Source organism: Osmia bicornis, chromosome 6 (assembly GCF_907164935.1).
Source record: "Osmia bicornis bicornis chromosome 6, iOsmBic2.1, whole genome shotgun sequence".
NCBI lineage: Eukaryota > Metazoa > Arthropoda > Insecta > Hymenoptera > Megachilidae > Osmia > Osmia bicornis.
Window position 1 is genome coordinate 8,222,728 of NC_060221.1, and position 13,377 is coordinate 8,236,104.

At 41.5% G+C, this 13,377-nt stretch overlaps 1 protein-coding gene across 1 annotated transcript in view; it reads left to right on the forward strand.

Annotated features, from left to right (window-relative positions):
* LOC114874895 (bifunctional heparan sulfate N-deacetylase/N-sulfotransferase) overlaps positions 1-13,377 on the forward strand; it is a 241,748-nt gene that overhangs the window by 63,918 nt on the left and 164,453 nt on the right. Inside the window, exon 3 of the mRNA XM_029184617.2 lies at positions 12,941-13,051. The gene's annotated coding sequence lies outside the window, so the exon portion shown is untranslated. The remainder of the gene's footprint in view (positions 1-12,940; positions 13,052-13,377) is intronic.

The following is a 13,377-nucleotide window of genomic DNA, read 5'->3' on the forward strand; positions in this document are numbered from 1 at the left end:
TCGTACGCTGCATTGTAAAGAGCGGTTGAAATCGATCAGGTGATCTCTATTTTTACATAGAAATATTCGTTTCTATACATCGCTTTTGTTCCGTGGTTTTCTTCTCTTCCGGTTCGTTCGTTCGTTTCCTTTGCACAGAGGGAAACACCTTCATGAATATTCACAGAGATGACCTCATCTTGCTTCGAAAAGCGACACGGTGGCTGCAGGATCGACCCGTGACGAGATTGTTGCTTGTGTATCGAACCTGTGCCTTCTCGATGAACACCGGCCGAGATTAGGTTTGACCTTCGCTCGAAGAGCTCTCCGGAAGTTACCGTCCCGGAAAGTTTGCTCGGGAGACGATGCTTCCGAGAGATCCGCCAATGGAATTGGCTTAACAAAATTCTGAGTTGGTAATGTTGGTTCGTATATTTTTCAGATTTTCTTTACTGTTTTGCGATGGTAAAAATTGAAAGAGATTTTATCCTCGCTGACTGTTTAATTCCGTTGATTGTTTAAAAATGAAAATAAAATATTTCTTCTCTTCATCGTGAAAATATTCGGTGTTCTCGTTTCTCTTTCCACTTCGAACCGGAAAGATTCAAGCACGCCATCGATGGAGGATCCCGCGAGATCTGAAATCTGGGTTAAACAGGTGTCAGGATAAATTCATGACGATAACGTCAACGAGAAATTGCATTTCATTGCGGTCGTGTCGCGACTGCTCGGGTTATTATCATTTATCGATCGAATCATTGCTGTCATTGCTGTCGAAACGAAAAATTGCACACCGCAACCTCGACGTTTCGATCGAATCAAATGTAACAACGATTTCACGTGTTAATAAAAAAGATCTCTCTTAAAAATAGAAAATTTTCATCTTGCAAAATTACGCACTCGGTTAATTACTTTCTGACGATAACAAACGCTAACGAATAGCACGCGTAATCGCTTTTGGTTCAAATATTTCCCCATGGAAAGTCGCGAGTAACGAAGTGGAACCGGAAGTGATATTAAAATTCGCAGGACACTGAGTGGTCGCGTCGGTGCTTAACCGGAAGATGCACAGTGCGATGGCGGAATTACCATAATACGATTAGAGAGAGAGACGAATTCAGGCGAATGTGCACCCAATCAAGAGTCACCGTTGCACAGACCGAAAGTGGGAGAAAGAAAGTGAATGGTAACGTGTCTGGGACAAGAGAGAGGATCGGAGCAATAAAATATCCCATGCTGGACGCAAAGAGCGGTCGTAAAATGCAGGATGTGCCGTGAACGGCACACGAGTTTAGTTTCTCCGTTTCTTTCTCTTCATTTTGCAACCCTCTTCCGATCCTCTGTTTCTATCTTCATCCCTCTTCCCTCACGCGGGAAGCGATAGATCCCTAAAGTAAAGCACTCGGTGGATCGTGCGGGGTTTCGTTGAATTAAAAGTGCCCCTCGATAGTCAACAAACCTGCAGGGAGGAATTCGTTCGGTTTTAGTTTCTCCATACTGATTTGCATTCGTTCGGTTTTACAGTCGCTCGATTCTCTTCGCTTGTAGTATTATCAACGAATTCCGCGACTCGGATCTCAATACGGATTATCGGCTTGAACAACGGATAAAACGTTTCACGGTCGGTGCTTTACGATAATATAAGTGATCCCATTTGTTATCGACATTTCAAATTATGAGGGATTTTTTAAATGTATGCAGTTTGCTTGGAACTGATTCGTTGCACATTGGCTTGAAATTAACCTTTAAATTTAAGGGAGTGTCTCTTCGAAATTGTACTACAATATTTGGAATTTTTATATTGCAAGCGGAATTTATTCTTTTTTGTAATTGAATAGTAAATGATATGAAATCAGAGGAGAGGATATTCGATTTCAATACCAAGGTTTTCTCATTTGTGGATGCAAACTTGCCAGCAACCGCAACTGCCTCTATATCGGTTTTCGGTGGCCCGGATGCGAGAGTATCGTTCGATTCCACTATTTTTTTCACTGTTTTTCCTCTTTCCTTTCTGGTGTAACCATAGCGGCGAGTATTTGCGTTGCTGTTATCGGGAAACGCTGCTTTCCAAGGGATTTATTTCCCGGTATTGTTCGCTGGTGAGATAATCATGGTTTTTAGCGGAGAGATACTTGCAAAGCTCGATGATATTCAAAATGAACTTATTCTTCGTAAATCCTATTTCTCAACGAAGCCATCGTTATTTTTTATAGAATGAACAATTTTTTCGTATAACGAATTACTTTCTACCCTGTTTCGATTATTATAAACGAAAGAAATGAATCATTTCTTAAATCATATTCAAGCACAACTTCCACTTTTCGTTGAAAATCCATCTTGTGTCTACTCGAAACGCAACTAGTTTTAAAATCAATCCATTGTAATGGAACTGGTCGATTTTCAGGTGCTCTTCGAAGGCTTTGAATCGGTCCGGCGTTAATAAAAAGCTGAATACTTGATACGCCGTCGAGTTTCATCGATATCGTAGTAACGGGTTGCGGTGTATTGTGACGGCTCGCCATTATTCTTCGACGCGTGCCGGCCGGTGTTTTGCCCGATCCATTTTATACGGGGGAACATTTTTCAAATATGCAGGCAAGTGGAAAGCCGAGGAGGTACGAATAGATAAGTCGGTGGTAGACTTGAAAAATCGAGCGTTTCTTAAACGCTCGTTACACGGAACACCAGATATAGCCTGCTGGTTAAACGCGAACCATTCCCACGAGTTGCTTGAAGATTGATGGATTAATAATTGTGAGGGTTAGGCGAGAAAGGAGAATATAGAGGGTCTTTCGGTTTATTCGAACGTTTTTGATACCTTTATTACCGATGAATCGGAAATGTGATCCGAAAGACGGTTAATAACGAAAGAGGGTATTCCTTCTATTTGATTTATTATCCTGGCAATTGTGATAAATTCATGGAAATGAATGGGTGCAAAATTACTCCCTTTTCTAAAGAATTCTAAACAAGTTTTATTATAAAATAACATTCTATAAAAACAATAGAATCTTTTCATGATTTATTAATAATACACCGTAGCTAAAACTGAAATAAATAAAATATCGTATGCAACAGATAAATGAATCCTTCCGAAGACAATAAAGTATGCTTCATAACAAATTGATAAGATCCTTCAACAAATCCCGCGCAACAAGCTCGCGACATCTTTCTGGAGTTTGACTACTGTTGTTCGAGCAGCCAGGACGTAGCGACTCTTCTTTTATTTATATTTTAAGCATCCAGCTTTACGGAACAGTGCATTATTTGTTAAGCAAAAACGTCCGACGTTTCCTCCGGATCAGCTTGCTTTTCTAGCGTACGGGGGTTGAAGAGTTGCTCTTCGATAAAAAGAGTTTCTCGGGGATGTTTGAAGGGTGGAGCGAACCTGTCCAGTCGCTAGCAAAAATTTCAAATACAGCATCGGGATGCTGGCATGTTGGCGAAGAAGGATAAATAGAGGCCGTACGGCAAAGAAGGTTCCCGCGATGCATGTCATCATCCCTGGGGACAGACACCCTCCTTTTGATTCCCGTCCTGGTTACGACGTTTCGTTCCATCTCTATTTTCTAAAAATCGCTCGGTTAATTTAATTAATTTTATTTCCTTCGCTTATCCTGTATTCACTGACGTAACAGAATCTTTTCATAGAGTATGAAATTTATCGACAATCGTGTGTCCAATATATTCTGAGAATTATTTTAAACCTTAATTTAAGTAGAGAATTTTAAATAATCTTCCTAGAAATGTTTTCAATCCCCAGATCTGCTGAATAATTTTTATTAAAATTGACAATTCTAATTATTTGTCGTTCTCTTCGAGTAATCAAGCTGATTACTGTCCAAACGGTATGGACCGATCGATGCTGCCATAATTAGCCAAAGCGAAATTCTCGAAACAGAATAATATGGAAAACAAGCATCTCTACGAAGAGCATTAACATCGGCGGGGGGTGAGTTCGTTCACCCGGGAATTAATTAACGAGACGGTGCGCGATGTAATGAAGACTCGACGAAGAGAGCGGCGTAAATAGTGGTGCAATTAACGAAACGCTTATCTACGCTCCTGAGAAGACGAGCAGAAGGAAGAAAAGATAGAAGAGAGATGGTAAAACGTGCGTGCCTCTTTCATTCATCTTCACGAGCTACTTTCCTCGCTTTCCTCGCTTCTCTTAAACGCATCACGAGAGAACAAGCTCGTTTTCTTCGCTTCGAATTCAACTCCATCTCTGTCAGTTCTTCATCGTGCTTGGACTGCCATCGCTTCGCGGAACGTTGCACCACCCTTCGACAAAACGAACTCCTGATTTTACGCGAAGATCGTAATCCATGCGTGTAACGAGCTTTCAGCTTCTCGGCTGGACGAGTTCGTATCGTCGTCGTGTTCTCGTTAGCATAAAATTGTTGATTCTTCGTCATCTTTGGACGATGATGATCGAGAAAATAAATAATATTTTAAATAGGATATATTGAACATTTTCACTTAGAAACTTTCACATTTTTTTCAATGGGTGATCAAATTATTAGAGCCACTCGCATAAATTGATGGTTTTAAATAAATATCATTAATTCTTAAATGAGAACCGAGTTACTGGCCGAATTGACTGGCCTAGAAATTCTTCGGACCTCAACCCCATCGAAAATTTGTGGGAATATTTATTATTAGTAATAAATGTCAATTGATTGAACGTTTGATAGAAGTATGGGCTAGAAATAAAGACAGTAATTGCAACAAAAGGCGGCGTTACGAAATACTGACATATATGTGTAAATATAATTTTTATAAGTATCTTTGTGTATATTAATAGTGGAGAATTATTGATTAAAAGTTACACAATGTAAAAGCCTTAAAATTATGGTTCTATTTCTACGCAAACACGAAAAACCCATTTTTCATATCATGGTTCTAATAATTTGATCACCCACTGTAGTTTCAAAAATATAATAACTTTTCAGGATACATTATTCGCAATGTAAGCAATTGTAAAATGCCATCTGAACACTGGCAAGACAAATCTAATTTGACACAGTAGAGAGAGTTCAGTTATATTCATCTCTGAAAATTTCAATTCAGCTTTCTCTGCTTCGAATAATGAGAAAACATCTCAAGTGTCTGTACTGATTTGTCAAGGTATTAAAAAATGTTTAAGAGGATAAATATCACGGTAGAAAATGAACTGTCTGACGTATTGTACGCGATGTTTTTGCAACCCTCTTCGACAATCGTGTTTCGCGATGATTGCGGGGCTGGTTCGCTCTTGAAGTTCTTTCCTATTCGCTTTAGTGGTATGATTTAGGGTCCTGGTAATTCTTTCGAAACGCTTGGTAAAATTCTTTTTTTTTCACCGCGACAACGAAATTTATCGCGCTGTAACTTACGGGAAGTAATGCGCGTTAAAGACGCTCCCGGCAAGGAGAGCGTTCGTACGGTTCGCGTTAATTTTCCTCGTTCTTTTTTTATTTCAGGGGTAGTTACCGTTCAAATTTATTATTGGATTACCGCATACTTTTTTAATGGTCCTTTCGTCTAATTTAATCGCCTCGAGACACGTTGGATCGGTGTTCGAATTTCACCCCCTCGTTATTTTTAATTTTATTTCATAACTTTCTGTCGTCGATGAATTTTTATTCATTATTACACCCTTGCGTACTTCTAAGTTTTAAACAACTTACTTTTCATCGATTATGAAACTCACAATAATTTCTTATCCATCAGCTTTCCGTACCAATTAAGTTTTAAGCATGTTGATTCTATCGTTCACCTAAAAGTCTCTCTTTATTCCTCGAAGCAAAACGAGTTACCGTTATCGTGTCCTATAATTCTTTCTTGCATGCACGTTTACTCGAAGATAAGACCATTGTTTCACACGTACCGTTGTCGTTTCGCATAAAACTGAAATCAGTTTTCCCATTACTCATGATTAGTTAACTTTATACCAGCTTTATTCGCGCAGACATTTCCGAGGGTTCTTCGGCAACCCCTCGAATCTTATGCAACAAAGAATCCAGCCGACTCACCAAATTCTCCCACGGCGCTAAAAGAACAAAGTTCCTAATAATTGCGCGAAATTCCCAGGGGTAGCGGTGCTGGTATAGCTGCTCGCGAAGCCAACAAACACGCTGTACCGATAAATCAACCCTCGCTTTATCGTTCTCGAATAACGCCCTTTCGGTTCCTCCTTCAGCCTCGGCGTCTTCTAGCCGCCCTTTGTTTTCCGCCCCTCCAGGGGTAGGGAATGAAGCTCGAAAGTTGCCGCCAATTTCACTCCCTCGCCTTCTTCTCGAGAACGATGCACCGACGCTTGCATGCATACCGAGGATGCATCATGCAATGCACTTCGGACAAATTGTATTTTTGAAAGGATTAAAGATGAGAAAAAATGTTTTAAAGAAAATTAAAATTACATCTATTAGTACGTAAAAAATTGTTAGGATTTTATTTTGAAGAAAGAATTATAATTATGCATTGATGCATAAAATTGCATATATTTAATTCAGGAATATGAACTTCATTCAGAACATTTTATTTTATTTTATGACACTTTTGTTCAATTTCTAACTCTTTTGAAAATTTATTCCACTCGACTGAGAGACACTGTCGACGCCGGTTGTGAAACCACCCTTACGCACTCGTAGCTTTCTTCGAGCCGGCGATCGAACGCCCCTTTCAGGGGTTGTTGCCAAGTTGTACGTCCTGGCCGCCACAACAATGCGGCCAAAAGTTGTCTGAACTCCTGTTTGGAATATCCTGGCCCGCGCTGTCCTCCCCTATGGATAAGAGGGTCGAGGATGGAGATCGGTGGAAGGGCTTGGAATAAGAAACGCTGAAGTTGGCCGCGATCGAACCACCCCGTTCCTACGTTCAGTGACGGGGGGAACACGGCATCGTAAATCGACAGGCAAACTTCCTTACTGGCTTGCCGCTCCACCTCCTTTTATCCCGAGCTCGGAAAACTGTGAAAGTTAAATTAATTAGAGGAATCTATCGCGGCCGCGTTCGGAAAACGGCTGTACGGTGTTTTCGAGGGCGAATTTGATCGATGCCCGGACCCTCTCGCTCGTGAAATTAATTTCGCTACCGACACCTTCAGGATATTAATAAGCAGCGGAATAATTCCAAGCTTTTTATATCGGGAACGAAAAGGGGGATGAAGATGTTTTGAATCATAATGGATGTTAATTTTTTAATCGTATAGAAATTGTTTTAACGGTAACGGTTATGCAAATCGTATCGTCGCAAAGTCCAAAAGAAATTCCTGTCTCGCCCAAGTGAAAATATGACACATAGCCAAGGATAAAACGGCGCTTTGGGAAGCATTTTCATAATAGCCGACCCGAATCACCTTTTACTTTTTGCTTCCCGACGATGCTCTTCCGTGCATCGTTCCCTTATAATTTCAGCAAACGGATGTTGAATACGTGCAGAACGGAGGGCATCAGCCGGACGAAAGTGTCTCGATACAGCAGCCTGATTTACCTCGTCCGGGACAGGAAGGATGCATCGCGGCGAGACCGGAAGCGACCCTTTTTCAGTCGAAAAACGGCGTCCTTCTTACGTGCTTGGAAACCGGTGTAATGGGCAAAAAATTGTACTTCACGGCAGCGTTCTAATGAGATTTTGAATTATGTTGTAGTTACCACCCCCATCCCTCTTGATTCATCACCCATTTCCCCGTGCAACCCCCGCTGGTTCGTGCGGTTATATGCAACCAGATTACAGCCGACCCTGTACGAGTTGCTTGAATTTGGACGAGGTTTTCCGCTACCCTACGATTGCCACGCGATTCTAAAATCGATCACGAAACTGTTATAAAATTTTCTTGGAACGAATGAAAACTTTCGAATCTCAGTGTTTCGTTACTTAATTTATATCCTTTTTTCATTTTCAACCACGATTTCACGAAATACTAGTATCTCGATATAGGATCGTGTTATAAACCCTGGTAGATTCTGGTAAAGCTCTTTCTCGGTCGAAGATCATCGAGGAAACGTCAGGGAGAATTCCCGCGATATCCAGTGGCTCGAGACATCCCCCTCGATTCGTCTTTTCCGCATCTTTTTCCGTACGCGCGTTACACAGCTCCAGTCGAAGATGGGCTGGAATCGAATTCGAAATTCCGGCTGACACGGGGAGAGAAAGCTTGTGAGGCCTGGTGACACGTGGGAAATCACGGTAACCAGTTCCATATATTCTTGCGGCAGCCCCGGTGATCGCTCGCACAATTTCCCGCTACCTTCTTCTTCCCGTGCATCGAGGTCGCGCGAACCGCGTCGATAAGATTTCTGGGTCGACGAAATTTCCCACGAGTAATCGAATCGTCGCCGATGCTGCGCGCGGACGTGTTAACGATAATGGCCGTCGATAGTTCGCAGACTCGATGACGCGTTGCTATTTCCGCGGTGTCGTTTCGTTTATTAAAAATTGCATTCGCCGTTTTTCGCTTCGCGGATCCGGGGCTATGAGAAACCTGGCTAGAGGATTCGTGTAGGTAAACGTGGTACGCTTTTAATGCATTTCTCGACAAGTTTCGCAAAAGTAAACTTAACGCGATCGAATGATTAAACGAGGAAGGAAATCATTTTCAAGTTTTTGCGATCGTATCTTCGATAATGATTGGTATAACGCGAGGTACCAGGTGTGGTAATTTTCACACTGGCCTAGATGGAAGTTCTAAATACACCTTTGGTTTATTATAAATTAAGAAACTTTATATCGTATATATTTTTTTATTTTTTATTTTATATTTGTATATACTAATGGGATTTGTCCCGACTATTAAAATAAAATAAAATAAAAATATTTAAGAATTCTTAAGATTTTAACGATATATTATATTATATTTTCTTTCAATTTAATTAAAATGATTATAGATCATATTATATTACATGATTGAAAATTGTGTATGCTTTAAATATTCTATATCTAAACCACTCCAATTCAAATACCACTCTCTTGCTAACTAAAAACAAAAGCAAAAAGGTGGAAAACTTTTAACACGATTAAATCGATACGTGCCCAATAGAAAATCCCGAATATCTTCGAAAGTAGTTCAAAAACTTCCCCATCGAATTCCGATACTCCTACAGACCCGACATGCGCGAAATTCTTCGAAAAGGGTGCTTTTATATTTTTTACTAGCCATTTTACGGATGAATAAAAGGAAACAGGCACCGTGTAGAGGAGGAGTGAAACGCGTTTTGAGTAAACGGGGAGTGAAATTTTTCGCGGCTGAAATGAGGAATGTGTAAATGAAAATCGACATTCCTGGGTGCGAGACGGCATAAAAGTGGATAGGGTAATCTCGATGACATAGTGGAAATCAGGGTAGTCGTTTCCAATATATATTGCCGTGAAACTCCCTCCAGCGTACGGTGATCACTCACACATTCCTGAAAATCCTTTCCACAAGGCATATGGGTCATGCGAGTCGCGTTGGATTCTGGGTCGTCGGAATTTCCTACGAGCAATCGAATAGACGCCTCGCGGCCAAACGTGACACGATAATGGACCGTCGAAGACGTTCGAAAATTCCGGGCCGCATCGCTGAGTGCATCGATAACGTTACTGATGTCGTCAGATGTCCAAAGGCGATGGACGATTATACACTATATCCGTAATTCATTTCTGCAAAGTCTGCAATGTTTCATTTAAATATTGAAGATAAGCTTGTTTTTGAATTACTGAAACTACTGTTGCTCTTAAGAAAAAATTATTCTATCGTCTGGAGTAGAAATCCTTTTAGGTCGAGTGTGAAAATGGAAAGCTGCTTTCAAGGTGGATTTTCTAGGGAAGAATGATTATTAGAGTGTTGTTTGCGAAATTGTTTTCCGGGGAAGCAAGGAAACTGCTGTATTGCCTCATTTGGGAAAATGAGAGGAATAACTCGAGAGGAGCTCTGTTTTCTAAGAAATAAGGTAGAGCTTTCGTGAATCAAAAGTGTGTAGAAAATAGAAATTTATTTTATTTTTGTGAAGAATTATCAGAAAAAATATTGCTCGTTAAGGTACTAAATACCTCGTGGTATTCACAGATGCGCGTACGACAACTCGTACACGTATGTACATTTTCCTAAACACAAATATAAGGAAGCTTACAAACAAAGTTCTCGCAATCTGCAGCTGCATACACTCATCCTGAAATGACAATTACCGCATGCAGACACCCCGAAAGCGGTAGAATGTCTGAAGCGAGGGGTTGGAAACCGCGTGGCTGGTTGCAGAAAGGGGTGGGACGGCGAAATATCGAGGAAGTCTTGAAGCAACCCGAGCCAGCCAGTTGGTGATTAGGCAGCATCGCGGCGCATCCGCATTTCCATGCACATTGTCGCGGCCTGTGGGCGGGAAATTTGGCCGCAGTTGGCACTACTTGCTCTTATATACAAGCCGTAGCCAAGTGGGCTGAGAATTTAAGGCCGAATAAAGTTGCTAACCCGAAAGGGGATAGAAGAGCGCTGCGTTTCGCAGCCGTGCATACGATAACAGACGTTGTTCGCTCGTCTAGTCACTGCTTCAATGGCGTGCAATTTTTGGCCCCCGCTGTTGGCCGTCTTCGCCGCAAATAATTTTCGAAAATCGTTGCACCGCCTCCTCTCGAACCGTCGCGTCGCGTCGTGGGAAATCGCGATACTCGAGTACCATCCCCACGGCCAAATGCTACAGCATCCGCATGCAAAACCGCGAATATCGATGCCATGAATTTTCAGCGATCCTCTACGAAGATCATTTACCCCGACGCGTAAATTTTCAATGAGAGATCCTGCCTGGTGGCTGGCCTGAAATTCCCGCTCCGTTGTGTAGCCAACGCCTCTCTGCTTTGCACTCTGGTAATATTAAGGAAAGGAATGTTTTTTAAAAGAGAAATTAATGGAGTTGTAAATATCTAAGCGTAACATAGTATTGTACGAATTCTGAACTTTTCCCCGGTTACTATAAAACTCGCGTCGCAATAGGATGGAAGTTTAAAGAGGATGAACTTAAAAGAACATAATACACTGCAATCCAAGCATTTCCGCTTTGGAAAGAGAAAAAAGAGGGAACACAGTACGCATTGGAAAATATCGTATCTGACAGCGGAGCAAAGTTTCTGCGTCGCGTTTGAGCCTCGGCTGAATCGCAGACAATGGTAGTTGAATAATAGAACGCGACGAGAAGGTACGTAAAACGCGTATCGACCGATGGGAACGGGTCTCGTGGAAAGAGTCTTACGGCTTCGAAAAAGCGAAACGCCGCGAGCAACGAACGGGATTCGAACATCCAATTCCAACGTTTCCGGACGCGATCGCTCGATTATTTTCGTCTTGTTTCGTCTCGTGCTTCTTGTTAACGCGAGAGGTGCTCGGTGCCGAAAGCGGGTGCTTTCGAGGCTCTGTCGACTGGTGAAATCGCGTCATCGAGCTGAAAAAGCAGGGAATAACAGGTCAGAACACCCTCACGCGACCACCTTTTACAATTCCCTCGCGGTTACGTCGACGCGCGCGTTTAAGAAATCATCCTCCTTCGTTGTTGAATTATTACGAGCTTGGCCTGTTGCTTCTCTCGTGTTCCAAAGCTGCGAGCTGTAACTATGAAACGCTTCGTTTCGAAATATTCACAGATTTCCAGCAAAATACAGAATTATTAGATTTTCGATGCATTTATTATGTATTTAATTATTTACTTATTATAGACGCATTCGATCCGTGATGTATTAATTCAATCGCTGAGCAACTGGTTTGTGCTAGTAGTATATGTCGGTGGATGGTCAGGCAAGTAGTATAAATTCATGAAAACCGTCAGTAGTCAGACTGGCAACTTTTAATACGAAACGTCCATGATCAAACAAGTAATAAATCAGTCAGTCAGAGGTCAGGCAAAGAGAACATAGTCAAGAAAGTAAAATAGAAGCTGTATTTGATCTGGGAAATTCAGTGACTATGTATAATACTGGTATTGGACTTCTGCCCTTAGGGAAAGCTAGTAAACGGTATTTACAGTAAGAGTCAAAAGTGAGTAGACGCTGTTCAAAATAGAATACTTTGGTTAAAATTGGACTAAATAACTTGAGGTTTTTTGAATAGCTATAAAAATTAATTCACTAAAATATGTAAATATGTAAGTTGAAAAATTACCATTCACTATTTTTCTTTACGATTTCAATAAATTGTAATTCTTTAAAACGATAAAAATACATGTTTTAGTGAATTAATTTTTATAGCTTCTCAAAAAACCTCAAGTTATTTAGTCCAATTTTAACTGAGGTATTCTATTTTGAACAATGTCTACTCACTTTTGATTCTCACTGTATATGTATGCTTCGAAATATTCCATCAAAATAAAATGAAATAAAATTTGTTGAAAGTTTCACGCAACACGTATAGATGAAATAACATTTCTCGATACTTTGAATTCGGTATGTTAGTGTCAGCTTCTGCAAATCCGTACTCGAATGAATTTTCGTATTCCAAAGATTTTCGTTCTTTGCATTCCAACATCTTGCAGAAGACTGTTCGATCTTTTTCCCTGTGTATCTTTTATTCCACTCGGTGTCCTTTTTTCTTGGATGTTTTCTACTGTGTTTTGCCATTCTCATATAAGAAAGTTCGACCGATGCGGAATACTTTTCTTAAGTGTCCCGTATCTTTTCTCCGTATTATTCCATACTATTGGATTCTCTAGCGTTGCCCGCGCAGTGCTCCTTCCGTCAACCTTTACCCTCTGCATAGAAATTCGATTGTCGAGTGGGAATTGCAAACAAATAGAGTCACGCGAGTTCTGCTCGTAGAATCTTAACAGCTCCAATTTGTTCGCCCCTTTGGAACACGATTCGACCGTTTCTCGAGCCGTTCGTTCCCTCGGCAAACACGCGAGGAGTCCGCGAGAAACGGAAATAACGCGGGGGCAAACAAGTTCCGGTCCCTTTCTCGAAGATGAATCCCGACGGCTGCTGTTTCCGTGTGTCTGATTTTATTATTCATCGATTTCAGACGCGGCTGCGACCAGGCCGATATCCTCCCCCGGGGCTATTTAGCCGCGCGGCCCGCAACCAGGGGATGAAGGTCGACGATACCAACCCTCCACGCGCACACAGCGAACAGGTGAGTTTAATATCTTCGTGTAGCAAAGCGTGGATAGGCGACGCGACGAGAAAGAGGAAGGAAGCCAAGATTATTGCTTCAATATTGCTCCGGTGTCAGACGTCCCAGGGAAGTCTGTGTGTCCCTGCCCTGCTCGATCTCACCCTTACTCCCGACCGTGTCCTGGCCACTGCAGGAACATAGAAACCTGCGCTAGAGTAGCGATGGGAACTTCATGGGACAAGTTTTCGAACAATTTTGGAAAGTTTCAAAATAGTAGAAAACTCGTGGAGAACTTCAAGTTTTAACCTTTCTGCATTTTACCAAATTCGAGAAGGTTTATGAAC